Here is a 12,042-nt window from a genome sequence, read left to right as displayed (position 1 = left end):
TTAGCCGTGTTTAGTCGCCCTCATACCATCATACACCCCCCCCCCCCAGCCCCCAGCCCCCAAAAGAAAAGGGATAGTCCAGGCCTGTTGGAACCTTGTAACACATATTAATGTTATACACGTGTGTATGAAGTGTTTCACGTTTAATTTTACACAATCACCTTTGTACGTGGATGTATTTGTATTATGTTTTATTCGGGCCACAGTGGCTAAGTGAGTAATACGCTGGTTCGCTAGTCTGGAGGTCGCGTGTTTGATCCCTGCATTGGCCGAGAAAGTTCATCAGGGAGAAAGCTCATCATGACGGTTGGCCTGACAAGGACAGCTGTATTGTCGTTTGGATATGACTAAAAACCAAAGTCCTGTGTATACATTGGCATGCACGTCAAAGACCCCTTTGCAGTTGGATTTCGATATAATTTTAATTCAATTTGGATGAAACTTGAAATATATGTTTATATCCCAAAGATAGGTTCGATTTCGGCACCTATCGGACAGGAACTATAACTTCCTGAATTATTGTCTCTAATTATACTAAAATCTGCTCATGGAGAAATCCAATCATAAATATCAACAGCGCAATATACACATTACGGGGGCAATGGACATTTTAGGGGGAGAGTCCGATGGGGGGGGGGGTGCTACAAGGGTCGCGGTGGTTGTCATTATCAAAAGGTCCCGGGTTCCAATCAACGTTGGACTAAGTACGTAACATGTTATCCATCTGATTGGATGGAATACCGAATTACATACCAGAAAATGGCACATGGTTGGTATATTACGCAAGATTAATAAATCGTAAATAGCTTCAACGTCACTTGACTTCTTAATTTATATCCTAGACAGATAAAATCGTCCCGTCACTTTTATTCTACTTTTTCTTCAAGGCTACGTGAATATAAACACACGGTCTCGACGATAAGCTGTTAAATGCCAAACATTTCAGTTGTCTCTTGGACTTCGCAATGTTTTTGTGTCTTCTAATATGGTTTGTGCCTGGAATTTTGACATCAACGGTACACCTCTATGTAAGCCCGTTAGGTTCTGACTCTAATAATGGGTGAGTTGTCCAATTCTGTAGATTATTATACTAGCGGATGACCCGGTGCTGCATGGGTTAAAAGTACTATAATTCCAAAACCGGAAGCTAGCTACCCCTACACACCAGTTCAGTTCAGTACAGATTCGTAGCATTCAATTGAAAGAAAAGTAAAACTAGATGAAATAATAATTTTTGTTTTCACTTTGTCCGTCTGCTCGAAAAGTCAGATTGCCCGAAAGTTAGGAGGATGCTGCCCCCCGCAACCGTGGCTCGTACGCCTATGCTATTGGGGATTATATTTCCGGACTGTTAGTTAAAACCCATTCTATATCTCGAACATCAAGGCATTGCAGTAGACATAAATTTAAATGTATAATGACTTGCGTAACCAAGCAGGGTGTGGGTAGAATCAACACAGGGTGTCGGATAATCCCTCGGGGGCATTTAGGAACTGGATAGAACAATAAACCATATTTTCTACATTGAGTTGCTAAATCTTCATTTTGATGATGTAAATAACCGGTTATTCAGGAGACGTACCCTAAAAAAATAAGTAACATTTAATGTTTTCCAAGAGATATGTAATAGCGTTTTGCTCAATCCAGTTTATAGATGCCTTGAAGAAAGGAATCTTTCTATCGTCAGCATGACATCGAGACTAAATTGTCCTCCATAATATCGTTAAAAGACTGAAAGGAAAACAAACATCACCCCAGCACGTGACCACAAACGTGTCACCATTTGACTTTCACCAGCTCCGTACCACGCAGCGTAAGTACCTAAACGACACCAGAGAGACATCCGGCTATTAACGGTAAGTTTTGGCTATGGTTCTTTTTTATAGAACTAGTCGAACCACATTCCCGGGATCATGATATAGCAACCATATATATCAATTTGAGATGTGACAGTTTCGGCACACCACAGGGCATCGAAATGTTGTGCCTGGAATTGTAACGCACACCTTTATTATATAAACCAGTTCTCTCTATAGATTCTGTTTCCCGGTTTTAAACATTAAAACTGTGAATTTTTCATTCACAGACTTGATCCTTCAAATCCAGTGAAGACGTTACATAAAGCAAGGGATCTACTGGATGAACCGACAATTAGAGGCAAAGGTATGTGTGTCTTTAACACTCCCTGACAACTGGTCCTGGGATCTGATAAATGAGGGGAAGGGGGTGGTTTCACGTGGGTTTTAGATCACATGGTCTGTCAAGTGACGTGGTTTCGATTCCCCGCTTATATGTAAAAACGGGTCTTCCGTTTTTCTTCTACTGCTAATAAAGACACCTACGCGCAAGCGAATTATTAAAATAAAATTGAACCATATATGTTAGTACCGAAGTGACCTTGTTTATATCGAGTGGGCGTTAAACCCCATTTCTCTCTTCCCTGATAAATGTCGGCTAGAGGAATGTCAAAATCTTAAGCTCAATTGTTTTCAGACAAATATACATCTCCTCAAACAGTCGAAGCCCCCGTCTGATCGCAGAGCAATTTATATATTTCAGAAGTTTACGTTGAGTTGATGCAAGGCTATCATGATCTACCCACAGAGCTTAATTTTACCCATGGCTATTCAGCACCTGTTACATTCAGATCTTATCAACAACAAGAAGTTCATGTGGTGAGAACAACTGATAAGAATAATAATGTTTTGCATGACTTCCCAATATCATTTGACACCATCTATATTAATTTTTACATAAAAATTATTATTTCTATTTTATGACTTTTATGAATATAAATTAGTATGCATTATTCAATAATTAAACTTCAATCGTCCAGACCATTGTTCACAAAGAGGTCCTATGCACATATTGGCCTGCACGTAAAATAAATCTCGATAGCTGGAATTTGAAATAAGAGTAGGCCGTAGCGCTGCTCTCCGAGCAAAACTGTCCTCATAGCACACTGCATGGCGTATATATAGCCATCTTTATTAAGCCATGTGGTGCAGAAATGTAGGACGTTAAACCTCATTTCATTTCATTTCGTTGGAATCGCTAGGACGAAGATATAACTACAGAAGCAAAATCTAATAATTATTGGCGGATGCCTTTAATAGACTGACGATACATGCTTAATTATTGCATGTGAGGTCTAATAACAATGAACTAGAAGCCAAAAAATCCATAAAACGTCTTTGTTCATGTGACCAAAGCGCAGTCATTTTCATTATCAACAACCTGTCCGGTTAACCAAAGTCGTCTGTAGTGCTGATAGTTGAAAAAAAGAGCCAAGAGAATTAAACATTAAAAAGGAGCTTTGGTGGATCCAAACGAAATGGTAGAGGAAAAAATTGGGATGGTAAGAATAAAATAAGGAATTTGTGGTTGATATAAGGTATAAATGAGGCTGGGGGTGGTACAATTTACATATGAATCCGAGAAAAAGGAAACAAGAATCTGGGAGTGATTAAAACGAAAATGGTTTATGGGTACAATGTCTATTATGAGTTGGGTCTATTTATAGGTTAAGATGGGGTTTTGGTTGATTTAAATTGATTGTATCTCATGATTTTGAGATTATAATTTGTCATTATTTCAGACGGGCGGGAAAAGAGTAGCATCTGACTTCTTTCGTCCGGTAACAGATCCAGTCATACTCGGCAGAATACCACAGATTGCTCATGAAAAGGTAAGCTATATATGTAATAAACTAATAGACACATTTAGCAAGCATCTACATAATTTATGTTAGCCGTTACATCAATATAAGATAAAACAAATAAATACAAGTATAGGTCTAAAATACACTGTTTAGCTTCAGTTTGTCCGAACAATATCATTATTTGAAGGTTAAAATGAAACATAGAGTTGTGTACATATAAGTGGAATTATATGCGGTATTTTCTAACAATTGCACCAGTGGCTTTATGGATAGATTACATGTAAATAGTAGGGCACAAGGACGGAACCTTGGGGAACACCATCTGCCAGGGATCTTTGTGATTATGATGTGCCATTCAGAGAAACACCCTATTTCTATCAATGTTGTAAGATTCTAATAGTTTCAGTGCAACACCGGTAGCGAATCCGCATCCTCCAGGCTAGCGAGTCAGCGTCTTACTCACTTACTCACCGTGGCTCCATATATTTCACGAATAACCTTGTGGCACAAGCTCCCATGCCGTATAACAGTTGAGTTTCTAGTTTATATAGCCAAGTTTCAGTTAGGGCAACAATAAAATAGTTCATCTCTGCTATACTAGCGTGAACTACCTTTTGAAATGTTCTCACCCGTTATCATCATACAGGTGTAGTAAAGTAAACTTCTAGTTATAGAAATCCAAATGTTCATGCTTCACTTATCACTATTACAGTCAATATAAATATAAAATTTCAAATCTTGCAAAATACAAATTTTTTTCAAGCTAATGAAATATCAATACTGCTGCACAAGGTTGAGGTGATAGAAGTTAGAATGTTAAAATCCTTGAGAGAGCTTGTGTGGAGCAGCCGGGGGTCAAGGTAAGACGCTGGCTCGCTAGCCTGGAGGTCGGGCTTCGATCCCTGCATTGGCCGAGAAAGTTCCGGCGTTGTTCCCTCTTGTCAGTGATGCAGGACTAGCTGTCTAGTCGTTCGGATAGGACGAAAAACCGAGGCCCCGTGTACACATTGGCGTGCACGTAAAAGATCCCTTGGCAGTTGGAATTCGATATAAGAGTAGGCCGTAGTGTCGCTGTCCGGGCAAAATTTCCCTCATAGCACACTATGGCATATGCCCGTCTTCGTTAGCCAACTTCTGAGCAGAACACTAGGACGTTAAACCCCATTCCTTTTCATCCCATTTTCATTTCGTGTGGAGCAGCCATTTACGCTCACACACAACACTCAAGTTTTTGAAGCAGATAACACCCGCATCTTTTATAAAGTACTACATTGACAAGGAAAACGAAAGTTGAACTAAAAAACTATATTTAACAAATTCAATCATTTTTTCGAAACGTTCACAGAAAAGCAGACATATTGTTGGCCCTTATTTATCTATAATTTCAAGAATTACGATTACCTTTTGTAATAAAGCCATTTATATTTCCTATTGCAAGGTCCGCCAGATTCATTTGCCTGACGCCAATGTTACCGATTTTGGTACCATGTCTGTTTATGGATTTTATCGTCTAAGACTTGCACCATTAGAAATATTCATTAATGGCGCTCCACTCAGACTTGCAAGATGGCCAAACGAGGTAAGAAAATACAAAACAGTAGTAGTGGGGCGGGAACCCGGTTGGCTGGGTTGGAGTTTGCCGACCAGTTTTTACAGGTGGTCAATGTCGAGGTACATTTTTAATAAATGATCCCAAACGGACACCCATTAAAGTTTTGGTGCTTCTATCCTACTTTCAAGATTGTCGCCTCACTATACAGTGATTTCCCAGACAAACGCCCGTCTTAAGCTGTTGGCTTCTTCATGTCTCTGAATACACTGTTTGCATACAGCTTCGATAATTCAGATCGTGAAATACGGCGCTAGACCCATGCTCGGAGAGGCAGTTCATAACGGGCTTTGAAGACTAATACCCCTCCCCCACATCACACTGGCACACTCACTCACCTACCCATCTTTATACACACACAGGGTCAAATATCATTGGTTTAGTTGAAAAACTAAAAGCTTAGCTTTCCTGGGCCGTAACTTTGGTTCATTGCACGTGTAGATAAAGTGAGTGGTGAACAGATTCTGTTATCGAACTATTATCTTTATCTCCAATCAATGACAAAGACTAAGTGTAATATTTAATCAAACTAATCGTATTTAATATTTGCCGTCCAGTTTTACATTAACATAGTCAGTGTACCGGATGGAAGAAGGGGACTACGACTTGGTTATAATTCTACTCGGGATTCAAAATGGCTGGGAGAAAAAGAACCATGGGTTTATGGCTTTTGGTAAGTTTTAATTATTAACCGGTCTAATGCGGTGTTCTTGTGACTTCACGTTAGAATTTACTGGCGATAATTTTTAGCAAGCCTATTTTGTCAGACTGCCGCAAAACGTATCACTACCGGACCTTTTGAAACGTAACAAAAATCTACCACAAGCAGAAGCGTTTATTTTTGGAATAGTGCTATTATTTTTGAATTTTATAGTTAATTAATTTAGTGTTGCCTCGGCAGTTAACGACTGTATACATAAAGTTTGAGTGGGTCGCGAGGCTAAATAGGGTTAAAAAACAATCCCTATTTTAAAGCTTGTAATCTGCTGCAGCTTGAACAGCTGAGATGGTTTATTTATTTTTTAACATAAATATTTTTATTGCAAAAACGACTACAATTAAATTCCCCTATACACAATCTGACTAAAACACAGATCCTATTTCGTTTCGTTTTTTATAGTTCAAAATTTCGTTTTACTTGTCTTTACTACACTAGGATCTGTAAGAGTTGTTATATTACCGCTGTTTTGGTTGAAGTGAGGGATAAACCAATGAAACGGTCTGTTACGGCGACTTCTTGGCACGGAACTGTGGGTACACCACTAGACACGTCAACGCTGATTGATTAATCAATGTCTGACGTCATAGGGTCAAAGGCCGCTCGTACGACCCCTGTAGTGAAGGCCATCGAAAGTATAAAAAAACGAAACGAAATATAGATCTGTATTTTAATCAGATTGAATGACAATAGGCTTTTTGTACACGCAAAACATAAATTTATAGAAAATTGGCAATCCTTGGATGAGATTTGACGTGTAAATACTGAAAATATATTGTGCAATACGTTATGCAAATAGACTAGAGTCGCCAAAAATAAAATCTGATTTTAGTAACCCCCCCCCCCCCCCCACACACACACACTTTTAGTAACTATGGAAATTTAACGTTGACCCAACGAGAGACTCACAATCGGTCATCACAAAATCCAATGTGCGAATTCGTTAAAACTTGAAGTGATAAACAGATTCACAAGTTCACATTTCCTAAAATAAATTCGTGCAGGTATCACTAACTTTTACCCATCTAACTAGGTATTGGAGTTGGGCTGACCAATCAGTAAAAGTTGCCAAGATTGATACCAGTTCCCACGAGATAACATTTACAGCACCAAATAACTACGGCTTAAGAGTTGGTAAGAATTTTATTGTCGATAAAACTTTCATTGTCTAATTTGTGAAGTTAATTTGATGGGTTTTTCAAACTGAAAGAAATGTGTGGCTAGATAATATGACATTAAAATTGTTCTACCCTGCATTGTCATTGTCTTTTATTTTAATTTACATTTAACTGAAAATAGGCTTTTAAATAACACCCAAATGTTGATTAAAATAGGCTTTTATATTTTACCAAACTGTTGGTGTAAATTCGGCTTTTAAATTACATGTACACCTTTCTACAGGTGTAAAACAAACGTTTATTAATTTGTATATAGTTGTTTATTAAAATAGGCTTTTAAATTACACCAAAACTGTTGATATAAAACAGGCTGTTACTTTTCACCCATTTGTTGATTAAAATTTATAAATAGACTTTCAAATCGCTTTACAGCTACCGTGGTTAATAAGAAAAAGAAGCTGTTACATTTTTAAAAATATATTTTAATCATCCATCATTGATTGGTATGCATTTGTATGGAAATTTTAAAATGTTATCTTAATGAGGAATTAGTAAAATGTAAACCTAATTAATAGCGTTATTTTCATGATAACGCACGACCCCGCTAATCATCGGAATTCCATGCACCGATCGACTTAGATAACATTATTTCCAGGACCATTCATTAAAACTCCTCACTAATTGTATACATTCGCCAGCCGACTCGTAACTTGAAGTTATATAGTGTTTTAAAACATACCTGGTGTACCGGTAAATATTTATTTCATTAACCGGCGAAGACACACAACTATATAATCTGGTAATCTAAATTTCAGGCCATCTGCAAAAAACTGATAATATCCGTATAGGATATTCTGACCAGGGTGGATATTTCCGTGTCATTAATATTCTGTCTGAATTGGACCAACCGGTAAATAGATCATTCTCCTCTTAGCTTAAATTGGGACTATTACCCAAGTTGATGGCAGTGTCAAAAGCCCAGTTCATCGTCCGTCTGTTCTGTTTATCACGTCGAATTACTTCTCCATAACCGCTTGATGGGTTTTAAAATAAATAATGGTTATTTTTAAACCTAACACCCTATTCGGTATTTAAAATTCTTAACCCGAACCTAATCATCAGCAAATCGTTAGGGTTATCCTTACGCAACCATAACCCAACGAATAATTCCTTTCTGAACATTTAAAAAAAATGTCCATCTGATTCTAACAGTGTTTTTAAAAATGGACCTAGTAGCAACCAGAACCATTAAATCCAGCGGGAAATTAGGAGGCATTATCTAACACCCAAAAGAAAGTAAGGTGATGGTTTAAGCTAAGATCTTTAAAACACCGATTAAAACGTAAATCTCTGGAGATTATGTAAAAATCGTTCATTCTATGTTGAGGGATACGAACCTTAATAGGCCTTCCGTTTTAATGAGGCTTCTGAACTTCTTTCAAACAAGATACCATTACAGATGATTACCCGTTCCATCTGCAAAGCTCAATATGTACAGAAAACCTTGTACAGAACAAACTGTTACCAAAGGTCGCCCCCCCCCCCCTTTAATCCCAATCTGGAACAATCTTGAAACTGGTATCAAAAATGCAGTCTATAGTATAACAATCTTAAAACCGATATCTAAAATGCAAAGTCTATATAATAACATTTTTAAACTGTGATCGTTACTCTTTTCATTATAGAAATCCACTGTCCCAAACAACGGATTCATTTGATACTTTGGAATTAAAAATGCACCTCATACATAAATTATTCAATTTTCAACACATTACGAACCCTCATAAATCAAAAGCCTAGTAAAATAACTTACAACATGCTTCCTCTCTTTGTTTTTAAAAGCGGCCACTGGTAAAATAAACTAATTGAATAAATCTATGTTGTTTGATTGATTGTCTGACTGTCTGTTCAGGGTTGGGGGCTGCACTAGGGCCGTCCCGGGGTGGGTAGGGGTAGCTCGGACCGGGGAGTAACATATGCCTGGTGACGATGGACTACCATTTCGGGTTTCGGAGTTATGCTACTTCCGGTTCATACCTATACCCGGCGTAGCTAGTATGACGCAATAATTGTCATTACTTAGAATTGAAATGAAATGAAATGGGGTTTAACCGCCTGATGTTCTGCGCCGACTGGGCTAATGAAGACGGTCACTATTTGGAACTAAGCCAAAAAATCAGAAATGCGTAAAATGTACATATATTACTTTTTAGGGAGAATATTTTATCGACAGATCAACGGGTATTTTGTATTTATGGCCCAATACTCCAACAGGTACACTTCAAAAAAGTGATATTATCTACGTTTCTCTACTGGATGACTGCATATCGTAAGTAAAGCAAACTTACTTTGGTATCAACCAAAAATTGTTAATATCCCGATTCTTACCACTGAAAATATTAATATTCCGATCTTACCACTGAAAACACCCTAGTCTATCTCAATCTTACCACTGAAAATGAACAATTACTAACTCAATCTTACCACTGTAAACACCCTAGTCTATCTCAATCTTACCACTGAAAATGAACAATTATTAACTCAATCTTACCACTGTAAACACCCTAGTCTATCTCAATCTTACCACTGAAAATAAACAATTACTAACCCAATCTTACCACTGAAAAAAATAAACCGAGTCTATCTCAATCTTACCACTGAAAATAAACCCAATCTTATTATTGAAAAAAATAAACCTAGTCTTATTGAACGCCAATGTGTACACGGGACCACTGTTTTTCGTGTCATCCGAACAACTAGACAGCTGTCCTTGTCAGGTCCTCCATCCTGCACCACTGAAAAGGGCGAACCACGTCGGAAAATCCTGATGAACTTCCTCGGCCAATGTAGGGATCGAACACGCGGGTTCCAGGCTAGCGAGCCAGCGTTTTACCCACTTAGTTTCCTTATCGATTAAAATTTCAACATGCACTAATTTTCCCCCGTCTGTCTGTCCGTCTGACACATTTTGGGACGCAATAACTCTCATTCTAATTGGTGCAGAATGTTCAAACTTGGTGCAGGTGTTTATTAGGTGCATACCTTGATGGAGTTCGAAGATGAGCATTTCCTGCGTTGGCTAAGCAGAGGTGAGCAGTTTGGTTGGTTTGACGATGAGCATTTGCTGCTCAGGGTAATCAGAACGATTAGCAATTTGATTTTGGAGCTCGATAGCTTTGATTCTAATTGAGTGAGAGTGATGAAACTTTCTGTATAGTTTATTACGCCAATACTTTGACTAAGTTCGATGATGAGCATTTTCTGCTTAGACTAAGTAGAGACTTCAATCTGATTGGTCATGAGTTCCATCATGCGCATGTTCCACTAAGTCTAAGCAGAGATAAGCAATTTGATTGGTTGAGACTTTGGAACATGATCACTTTGGTTCTAACTGGATGAGAGTGACAAACAAAGTAGCGATAAGCAATTTGATTAGTCAAGACTTTGGAACATAACATCTCTGCTTTTAATTGAGTTAGAATGTTTAAACTTGGTGTAGATGTTCGTTAGGCGAATATCTTGACTGAGTTCAATGATAAACATTTTCCGCTAACGCTAATCAATTTCATCCGTCAACGCTTTGGATAAGATAACTTTGATTCTAAGTCGAGTTTCACTACCAGGTTCTTCAAAACATTGACTGAGTTTGATCGGGAACAGTTTCTGCTTAGAATAAGTATGGGTAATCAGTTTGATTGTTCGATACTTTTCAATAATATACATATGCAATCAATTAATATGTATCATTTATTTATTTCGGGATTGCGGCGGGGAACATCAATCTCACTGTTAGCTTGTTTATCTTTTGTTGATTCGTTTGAAGTAGACAATGTTTGAGAGAGAGAGAGAGAGAGAGAGAGAGAGAGAGAAATGGGGTTTAACGTCCACTCGACACAAACTAGGTCATTTCGGGACTAACATATGGTTTTTAATTTTATTTCAATAATTCGCTTGCGCGTAGGGGTCTTTAGCAGTGGGAGGAAACCGGAGGACCCGGAGAAAACCCACGAGATTGGACAGGCGACCACAATGTTTGAGTAAATTGTGGCTGCGTTGCTCTTAGACTGAGTAACCCAGACAACTACCGAAGTTCGGCAATCGGCATTCCTTCATGAATTCTGATAGTTTCCGGCATATTAGTATATGTATTCCAATATCATATATCTGCATGCAGATATCATGCAGGCGGAAGGGTACATCTATAAGTATTTCCCATCCTCTTATATTTTCTTTGCTGCATTTGGATTGAATTGAAATATATTCTAATGTTTCTAGCTCGTGCACAAATTTACCAATTCATATAAATTACGTAAATGTAAGACTAAAAATGGCCACCGAACTAAATAAGAGTCCTCAAACTACGCGAGAATATGAGCCCACTATCTTTGAGCCTACCAACTCCTTCACAGCCCATCCCTGACGAATTCAATTGCTGAAATGTTTGTGTGTGCATATAATTAGTGAAAAAACCTCGATTAACCAGAAATGGGCCGGATGAACATGAAAAAGCCTACAAGTAACTGGTTTAGGCTGGCTATAATTCAGACACTAACATTTCCTAATGACAGCCTTAAACACAAATATGGCAATATCGCTTTAATTAATAATGTATTACTGACAACCAAAATTTAAATGTGAATATTTGTCAGGTTGGCAGAAGGAGTGAGCAACATAACATTCCAAGATTTTACTCTCGAAGCTTGTCGTAGATATGGTGTTGTTGGAACTAGTTTACAAAATGTTACCTTTTCCAAGTTGGAAGTAAAGAATGTCGGCATGTATTTTTTATATATAATTTCGAATGATATTTGTTATGACTATGTCAACTAATAGGGGTGTCCGGGGTTTGTTCAGCGTATTGGTCGAGAATTTTTCTCGGATATTCCCGCATTGTGTTCAACTGACCCAATTTGATCCCCTATTTAGCCTACAAATA

General features: G+C 38.0%; 1 long non-coding RNA gene across 1 annotated transcript; it reads left to right on the top strand.

Moving 5' to 3' along the window:
- Positions 1–2,611: 2,611 nt before the first annotated feature.
- On the top strand, positions 2,612–7,097 carry LOC126825189 (uncharacterized). The gene is made up of 5 exons (XR_007681839.2): positions 2,612–2,675; positions 3,599–3,688; positions 5,100–5,240; positions 5,828–5,943; positions 7,022–7,097. It is a non-coding gene; the product is annotated as an uncharacterized LOC126825189 (long non-coding RNA).
- Positions 7,098–12,042: the final 4,945 nt, after the last annotated feature.

Source organism: Patella vulgata, chromosome 6, assembly GCF_932274485.2.
Source record: "Patella vulgata chromosome 6, xgPatVulg1.2, whole genome shotgun sequence".
Taxonomy (NCBI): Eukaryota; Metazoa; Mollusca; class Gastropoda; family Patellidae; genus Patella; species Patella vulgata.
Note: the sequence above shows the minus strand (reverse complement) of the source record. Positions and strands in the feature narration are given on the sequence as shown.